This window comes from Salvia splendens, chromosome 14, assembly GCF_004379255.2.
Source record: "Salvia splendens isolate huo1 chromosome 14, SspV2, whole genome shotgun sequence".
In the NCBI taxonomy this organism is placed as follows: domain Eukaryota; kingdom Viridiplantae; phylum Streptophyta; class Magnoliopsida; order Lamiales; family Lamiaceae; genus Salvia; species Salvia splendens.
Genome location: NC_056045.1, coordinates 14909942 through 14917354, shown reverse-complemented (window position 1 = coordinate 14917354; position 7413 = coordinate 14909942).

The window sequence follows — 7413 nt, the reverse complement described above, 5'->3', positions numbered from 1 at the left end:
TTGTTTCTATCTAGTAATTTTCTAGTACGATTTAAATAATGATAATCCTAGATCAACGTTATCTTGAATTGAAGGATTTGATTTTATCGAAATAAAATCTAGAATAATCCTAAGTGGATATAGATAGTTAACTCTATCTTGATAAATCCTAAATGAATTTGTATAATTATTATCCGAGATAAAACTTAATTATTTAATTGAATCTCCCTAAACTAGATTAAATAATTTTAGATAATTGTCCAGTGTGTTTGAATGCCATGCATTAAATGGAATTATTTATTTATTTGGTGTTTATCTTTTTAAGTGGATTATCTGTTTTATCTGCTTATGTGATAATTATGCAAAAATCATATAAAATATCTAAGCGATAATTACAACAGTGCGTTGTATATGGTCTCCATCGATTGGTCTGCAAATTTATGAAGCCATTTTCTAATATTATTGCCACCCAAGATGCAGAGACAATAATACTAAGAAATTACAAGTTTCAGAAGTTCAAACAGAATTTATGCGATAGCTTGGTTTTATTATCAACACATTGTTATGGGAGTGTGTTGTAGAAATAAGATTCTGTAATGCTAAATCTGATGGTCGTGCTTAGGCAACATTTGGCGGCCATGTCGTGCTGCGGTTTTTGGACTATTCGTCGGTGTTGTGACCAGTAAAAATGCTAAAATTTTAATGTATATTGATCTCTGCTTGAAGGTACAAAATTTTAATTTTACAGTTGCAAGATACATAACTGTTTTGTGGTTATTTGCGATTATGTATTGAGCATAAGTATGTGATAATAAGTTTATTTTCCAAATCTTCATTATGTCATTCAATATTTTGTCTGCGATCCTTAAAGAAAATAAACTCAAATGCCAAAATTATGTAGACTAGAAACGTAAATGGATAAGATTTTCATCACTGAAAACTTGGAGTTTATACTCAATGATTCATGTCCTCCATTCCCTCGACATAATTCCACGAAGAATGTTCGAGAATGCTTTATGCATGTACTTGACAAGCTCTTTGAGAAATAAGGTCAAGCTATTTTCTTTTAAGTAGTGAGACAAGTCTTGGTTAATGACGATGAAAGATGGATATCAATAGAATGTGTTAAGTTGATTCTATTGAAATATCCTAGAGTAACAGAATGTTTTGAGGAATCTTTTGATCACTCAAATAGTTTCTAACTCAAGTCATCGCCTAAAGTAATAAGAAATGACTAAAAGAAGGTTTAACTGAAAAGTGAAAAACCTTAAGAATATTAGTCGTTATATTACTGTTTGAGGAAAGAAACATGATAGATGAAGAACTCATATAGGCTGAACTTTTCCTAAGTCTTAGTTCATTTGAACAAAAGACTAGATATGGAAATCGAGGAGCCTGAATTGTAATCAATGTTTGTTTAAAAGCAAAGTGAAGATGCTTTGTAAGTTGGATTGACCTCTTTTAAAGAAGGACAATGAGTTACACGACAATGCAACTTCTAAGTACGAGATCTTGATCCAGTTAGACATTTGTTGCAGCGAGAGCCATTAATGTCAATTATTGCTTATGATTGATGCTTAAGACATCATAGTATTAAAACAATATAAATGCAACAAGATTGAGTATTAAACAACACATCAACTTCTTAAATAATGAATGATAGAGTATTTATGGCTCTTAGTCTTAAGGCCAAGAAAATACTTAGTAATTGTTCAAACTGATCTAAACTATCAACATTTTAACATTTTGTTAAATAACTTGAAAGTTGAGAATGTCTGTTTGATGGTAAGTTAGAATCATTTGAATTTTCAAGAGATTCAGACTTGCAGAAATGCATCATAGAAAGACTAGCGAGTCTCAATGGTTTACACCATGAGGAGACGAACAATGGGTTATGATCAATAGTGGGAGTCCAATCTCCATTTAAGAATCCAAGCATTCTTCTTAAGAATGAGATAGTTATATAAGAAGGAATCGAAGTCATACTAAGAAAAGTTTGATTAAGTGATGAGTTGGACTCATTAAAATCTTATCATTGATGGGATAAGCGTTAGATATAACGAGATACACTATAAAAAAACTACCAACATCAGTACCTTCTACAAAACACGAGTTGTGGACTAGAGTAACTCTAGTCTTACACATCTCAAGGTGTAACGTTGTTCCAACAGTTGTTGGAAAGGTGTCCAAGTAATTGGAGTTGCGTACTGAGGTATGTTTTAAGGTTGTCCCTAATGATATAAGGATAGAAGTTCTGTAATCTTCAAAGATAGAATTCTTGTATGAAGATCAAGAAAGGAACTAAAAGCAGATGTGGCTCGTTTCATGCAAGTTTCCTACCTTAAAACTACATCAAATTCTGTAAACTAACGTTTAATTTTGAGTCAGGTGTGTGTGTAAGTCCGCCATGTTCAGAAATGAGTTGATCAACTGGGCAGACGAATGGATAAGGAGAAGGAGCCAAATTGCTGCACAAATGGATCAAGTTGAAGCAAATGACACGTAGCGGAGCAACCAATGAGGAGACTAAAGCGTGGCACAAGAAAATTCCTCAAGGGCAAAGGGTAAAGATGACCTTTCAAAGAACAAATGCCCTAATGATCCATACCTCACGCCTTCCTATAAATGGATATAGAGAAGGAGGAAAGAAGAGAGCTTCTATCGGTGTCACACATTAGTTTTCAGCTCATTTCTAGAGTTGGAATTGGGAGCTCCAAACACTTCATCTTCTTGTTTTCGCACACACACTTGGTCCTTTTCTAGTTTAGTTTAGTTAGTTGGTATTTGGTGGTAGTTTTCTGCACTGTTATCGTTCTGTTCTTGCTATTCTACTTCAAGAACAAGTGATGAAACAATTTCCTACTTTCATTGTTAGTTTTCAGTCTACTTTTGAAGTTATCGACTCTTGTTATTTTTGATTTAGTAATTTCAGTGCCTTGATTTCGTTTCCAATTGATGTGTTCTGTTTCATGCATGGTATTTCCGATCTGTTTTGATTTTCATTTTATGATACTTGTCTTAGCTCAGAATGTTTTGTTGTGCTTTGATTGAGTCAGATCTGATGTTTTATATCTGAGTTTCCTTAGGATGTTTAGATCTAGGTGTTTATGTTTCATTTCTGCATGATTATGGGTCAGTTTCTTTTTTACGCAGTCGCAGTTTAGATCTTAGGAGTTCTATGAGTTGCTTGATGTTTCGTCTTGATTAGCATTTTGAGATTTGTTCTTTGCTCTGTTTTCATATTGATTCTGTGAAGAAGATGAAGTTGTTAAAATTTTTTTATTTTATCGTACACTCTGCAGGGGACTGACAGTCCCCCGTTTATTCCGTTTGTTCATTTATGGAAAGTACAATTAAGTTGATCAAGTAGACTAGTTAAGCTTTCATGAGTTTATCAATTTAGTTAGTTTTAATTTCTCAAGTCAAATTGCGCCGTTGCCGGGGATGATGGCGTTTACCCTACAATTGCTGTAAGACACTTTGGGTGTAAATAATTTTAATTCTTTCAATTTCTTGTTTTGATTTCAGAGGAGAGACAACTCAGAGCAACATAGAGAAGAATCAACGTCCTAATCTATGTCGATCAAGTGTTTTCCCTGCTGGTGTGAGTCAAGGGGACTGCTGAAGTAAGGGAACACATAGATGGGCGGAGCGTCTCAGGTTTTTTTTAAGAATTTTTGTTTAAATTTTGTAAATAAGCTTTTTGTTGTTTTCTGTTTTCCCCAGCTCGAAGGCATAGAGTCTAGGAGGCGAATAGAGGAAGAAGGAGTGGAGCCAAACACTGTCCAAGACAAATCAGTTCCCACTCCACTAATCAACTCGGATGCCAACTGTGAAGAAAGTAAGGACATCACCTTTGTGAGTCTGTGTGAATCGATGCCACCCCAGACAAGGAGGAAGTCCAGAAGGAACCTACCATGGTTCGTGACCAGGAGGATGACCTGGAGTTAGGCTCACTCAATGCCCATTTAGTGAACGAATGAACATTTGCCATATCTATCACTCAGGGGCAGGAAGCAATATATGTGACCCCAGAAGTACTTACCGTCTTACCTACCTTTTTGGGAGCTAGTGTTGAGAGTCCAATTGAATTCCTTCATGAGTTCAACAAAATTTGCAGAGTGCCGAAAAGGCCAAAGGGGTCAAGTGAGGAGGATTTCAAGCTGAGAACTATTCCCCTCTCTTTGAAAGGTGAAACAGATGCATGGTTTAGAGGATTGGAGTCTAACAGCATCAACACATGGTCAGATTTCAAAAGGGAGTTCCTGAATCAATTCTTCCCAGCAGCAAAAGCAAATGCACTCAGAAGGGGAATTAGAGAAGTTACCCAAGGGTGTGGTGAAAAGCCTGAGCAAATATTGGCACAGATACGAAGGTATTCTTGATGCATGCCCAAACCATAATCTATAGGAAGTGGAGATCTATTCAAGAATCTATGATGGGATGGACGCAAAGAGCATTGACTTAGTGAACTTATCAAACAGAGGAAGTTTCTACAAACTTAGGTTGAGTAAGGCCAAGATTGTCATGGGAAGGCTTCTAAATGCAAAAAGGGAGTATGATGATACATCAATCATTCCATTGCAAGGGAAAGTGGGGAGTACTTCCACAGAAGACAATGATAATCTGCTGAAGAGCCGAGTTGACAAGCTAGAGGAAACACTTCAGTCAGTGATTGAGCCAAGCCAACCTCAAGTCTTCCCAATCCAAACCCACTTCCAGACTGATCAAGTGAGTTATCGCCAGAATACATGGGAGATCTGGAGTTCAAATAGAAATCGGAACCCCGCAGGTCAAGCAGAGGTGTACCAATAGGAATACACATAGTGGAGAATGGAGATGGTCGGAAGAGTACACACCTTTTCCATACCATACAGAGCCCTATCCGATTTCTACTCAAACTCCCAGTTGGCAAATGGGATGTCCACACTACCAACCTCACCCTGAATTTTCAAGTCATGAGTACAACCCACCGACATGCCAACCTGACTATTCCAGTCATTACCCTTCATTCCCAAGTCCTCCTTGTCAGACCTACCCGCCCGATACGGATGCTCAACTTCCAACATGGTCAACTGAGGATTGGCAAGCTCAAGAGCCTCATTATTACCAAGACTAAACTTGTTTTGATTAACATCTATATCAACCTCAACCTCAACAGATAGACTGTTTGACTATGCTCGCCCTGTAAATGCTCTCCATTCTCTCTTGTTTCTCTCTCTAAAAATGCTCACGACACAAAGGTCATCGGCGGTCTCCCCGTCGGCCGAGACCTTCGGTACTCCCTCATCCACACAAGGGGAGCCAGACGTTCACCATGGATGACCCGGTCCTAGACAAGGATGACTCGCCGGTGGCTTTGTTTCAATCCATCGGCGATAGCATCACAAATGCTTCGGCATGCAAGAGGGAAGCACACAAAAGTGTGGGAGAACGCTTGAAGTTGAGGAAGTCCACCCCACGGCCGGTGACTAAGGGGGACGGGAAGAAGAGGTTCAACGCTTCTCCATCGCCGTCAACCAAACCGGAGCTCAAGAGAGCGATAGCCGACGAAGGGGACGAGGTTGTTGGCCAAAAAGCGGTTTACAAAAATTTGATTGCGGAACTTGACTTGGCGGCGGAGGTGGCCGGAAGCGATGACCATGTAGGAAGCGAGGACCAACCGGAGAGCCGGATATGGCCGGCTCACGGTCGCCGAGATGAAATGCGACTTCCGACGACCCTCCCGTCGAGGAGATGATCGTTGGCGTGAAGGAAGAGACAAAAGAGCACCAGCTGGTCGCATGTGCCGAGGTGGAGATGGAGACAAACTCTCTTACAACTACACTAGCCAACTTTCCCGAATTGGAGAAGACAAAAGAGGCGAATATGGAAGACAAATTGTCTCATACCAACTCGGTGAGTCACGTGAACACCTTGGTGAAGGGTCAATTGAGGAGCCAAAATACTCTCTCTTACACCATGTACATCCGGATTCGGCCGATGTACTTGACCAGATTTCATCCCAACCACTTCTCACCGCCAGCAAGTCGGAACCAATTGTCCTGGAACCGAGGAGGGCCGTCCTAGACTTCGCTCAACCCTCGGCTCATGTACCTAAGGTCGGGTGGGTGAAGCCTCAAGAGGTCTATTACAACGCTCCCTTGGACCAATTCCCACCTCTTGAGAAAGGCCGGACCAAGAAACTATGTGGAGCCTTCGAAACTTGGGTTGCGTCGGAGCAACAAGGGAGACCCCGACCGGAGCAACCCTCGAGCATGGTCAACCAAGCTGGACGTGAGCCCCATGTGCCGGAGGGAGCTATCGCGACACCCCAACCAACCTCTATGCAACCTCCCCGGAACGCGACACCCTAACCAACCTCTACGGAACCTCCCCGGAACGCGAGGGGGGCCCGCACCAGCTAGGCCGGAGACGATGGCAGATTTGCTCCGCAACCAGCCAGACCCCAACGGCCCACACATCTTTGAACCGGGTAAGATTAAAAATGTTGGTATGGTTTCATCTAGTAACGGGATCCCTTCAATTTACTTTTCAGGGGTTGAAACGAGACAATTGGTCGACAATTTTGGCCATGCTATTGTGGGAAAGTTTTCCCATTCCATCCCAACCTTGCACCAAATTCAAAAGGCCCTCGACAACATGAAGTTCACGCGGGGGTTTTCTTGGAAGTTCATCAACGGCAAACATATTCTCATTCAAGTGGAAGATTTGGTGGATTACGCGCGCCTTCTCAATGGTCCAAAGGATATCCCGGTTTGGTACATCGATAGACACCCGATGAGAGTCTTCAAGTGGACTTCGGAGTTTGATGTGTTTTGTGAGTCTCCTATCGCAACAATATGGTGTAATTTAATAGGTCTTCCAATCCACCTTTTTGATCATGCGGCCCTCTTTGCCATCGGGAAACTCCTTGGTAATCCGATCCAAGTCGACCGTGCCACGGCCAACAAATCCAGATTGTCTTTTGCGAGAATTTGTGTAGAAATTGACATTACAAAGCCGGTTATAGAAGAAATTATCCTTGATATTTGTGGGAGAGAGACCATCCAAAAAGTCAAGTGGGACAAGATCCCAACCTTTTGTTCCGAATGCAAACACGTGGGACATACGGCGGCAATGTGCTATGCATCCGGCAATAGGGAAAGACCACCGAGAAGAAACTTCAATGCTAAAAAAGGAAGGCAGCCCTCAGGGGATGGTTATGGTCCGACGGAGCTACAACTAGTCCTCAAGGGGGTGAACGACGGGGTAAGGCAAAGGTTGGACAACGAGGGGAACTCAAATCCAAAATCACCATTGGGAGCCGAAGCGGGGATCACCCGGGACTCCTACTTCCCACCGGCCTCGATCCCGGACATCTTGGAGCCACCCAAGGGAGGCAAAGTGTGGGCCAAGAAAATGAAAGAAGGCGGAAATCAGGGGATGGTAGTG